Genomic DNA, 2,344 nt, shown 5'->3' with positions numbered 1-2,344 from the left:
GTTCTCATCACCACAAATAGATGGTGTTGTTTAAGGCTGAGTTTTTCGATGGGCTCATTCTTATCAGGCTTTTTCACAGTGCACTGAGATCTTGGAGAAACCTGCCCTTTCCAAGTGCTTTTCTGCCAGTCCTCTACTGACCCAAACCTTCTCTGCTTTCCAGTATTTTCCCCTTTCCCCTAAGTCCCCAAACTTATTCTTTCAACGGCAGTGATTCAGAGCAAGAGAACTGTTCCACAATCAGTAGGCAATTAAAGTCTTAGAAAGAAGTAGGTTCCCAACAATTCTGTTATGACCCAGAGATTGGATTCCTCTTCTTCGGGGGATGAGACTGAGGATGCATGCAAGGCCAGCCCCAGAAGCAAATCTGCAAGGTGAGACCAGGACAACAGAGCTGCCCTGGCCCAGTGATGTCACAATGTCATCCTGTAACTCAGAGGACTCCATCACAGAAGCCCTAGTACAGTAAGAGTCAAACCCTGCTGGAACAACCTTTAGTTGAAGAAGCAACTTTCAGTAGAAGCAGGGCTTACAATTGAGAGAGCTATGCTCTCTTATAGCATAGTTGGAGCTTTGCACAAGGCTTTAGCTTGAACAAGGTCATTGCTGACATCACGACAAGTTCCCGTCACAAAGATTTCTGTGAATTGTTGCTTGCCAAGGCTTCCAGGGATATATTTATTGGATCAGTCAATGCATAACACAACACATTATTGTTTCTGAAAGAAGGATAGGGGTCATTGCCAAACCTGCACAGTTCTGAAACTTAGTGACATCGCATTTGGGTGATACCAAATTAAGCCAATCAAAAAAGATTACATAATGGTTTTGAAACTTTCAAGTTCTCCAGAACTCTTCATCAGACTAGATGGTAAGATTGGGGTGGGGGGAAGGTTTCGCTGATATTGAAGCTATGCATGGAGGTTTTTAGCCACAGTCTTAAGATGGAATATGGGAGGAAGTAATGGAGAACATTCAAAATAGATTCTGTTCAGTTTTCCCCCTGTGTTTTTGTTGGGTATAATTGGAGAAGAAATTCTAAAAAAAGACATAAATATATTTATGTACACTACCACAGCTGCGAGGACACTTTTAGCCCAGAAATGGAAGCAGCAGAAACTTCCAACGTTGGAAGAATGGCAGACTGAAATGATTGAATACGCAGAACTGGCAAAGCTGATGGGGAAGATCTGAAACCAGCGTAACGAGCTGTTCAAAAAGAACTGGAATAAATTTATACAATATGAGAGAACATTGTAAACATTTGAAAACATTTGCAAGTTTGAGTTAAAATATTTTGTAATGTTAATTTTTGGAGCTGGTTTACAATTATCAAGGTAAATTTCATAAGCATAGGAAGAAGGTAAATTAGTTGATATAGAAACGCTATGATGAAAGTGAATATTTTTGAAATATATTGAATATTTTTGCCAGGGAGTGGAAGGGGGGGGAGTTGAGGCTCAGGATGAGCAAAGTCTTAGGTGATGATAAGAGTGGATTGTGACTATGGTAAAAAATGTAAACATAATAGAAATCATTAAAAAAAAGAGTTTTCTCCCTGCTTTGTACAAGACCTGAAGCAAGAAAGATAAAACTTTTTGGTGGAATTCAATTAAGTCTTACGCAAAATAGATTGATTGAAATTAATAAACTTAAGTTAGTCATGACCATTAACTTCAAAATCATAGAATCATAGAATCATACAGTTGGAAGAGACCACAAAAGGTTTACTCTGAATCAGAATTATTTGAATACTCCTCTCTCTGTTTATTTCTCCTCAAATTATACACTGTTTTTATTCAGTTTCATAAGTAAAGTGTTATTAGGATTCTCTCTCTGGGCTTCATCTGCATTATTTAAGTTGACTTTGCTAACAGCAAGAAACCTCCAAGGAGCTTTAACGACCATAAAAAGAGTTTGAGGAGAGTTCTGTGCCCTATAACAGATTAAATTCATGTCAAGCATTATTGCTCTATGGGGGGAAAAAAAACTTTTTGGTCACTGAATGTGCTGTATGTCAGTATTTCTCCTGTACAACACACTCCATTATATTTCCTTCTTTCTTTTTTCCGGAGGAGACTGTGCAAGCAGCTCAGCAAATGGACTGTAAAATATATATACATTTTTCCTTCCCCTGGACTGGTTTTAATGTTTTGTTTGTCAAAATTCTGCAGAAGAGAGAGGGGGGCAAAAAAAGAAAAGGAAGCCTAGGGTGGTGGGGAGAGGAACATCCAAAGGACATGGATGGATAAGAAAAGAAAATTGCATTTCTGAGCAAATACACATCATGAGGAAATCAAGAGAGAGAGGAAAGCAAAGCTGAATAATGGCAAGTGGGGGAGGG

The 2,344-nt window shown here is 38.8% G+C and overlaps 1 long non-coding RNA gene across 1 annotated transcript; it reads left to right on the top strand.

The window, feature by feature from the left end:
* The first annotated feature begins 454 nt into the window (after nucleotides 1–454).
* LOC310851999 lies at nucleotides 455–1,293 on the top strand. Its single transcript, XR_014567942.1, has 2 exons — nucleotides 455–871; nucleotides 1,079–1,293. It is a non-coding gene; the product is annotated as an uncharacterized lncRNA (long non-coding RNA).
* The last annotated feature ends 1,051 nt before the right edge of the window (nucleotides 1,294–2,344 follow it).

The sequence above is a fragment of the Podarcis gaigeae genome (assembly GCF_964106915.1).
Source record: "Podarcis gaigeae genome assembly, chromosome: 9".
In the NCBI taxonomy this organism is placed as follows: domain Eukaryota; kingdom Metazoa; phylum Chordata; class Lepidosauria; order Squamata; family Lacertidae; genus Podarcis; species Podarcis gaigeae.
Note: the sequence above shows the minus strand (reverse complement) of the source record. Positions and strands in the feature narration are given on the sequence as shown.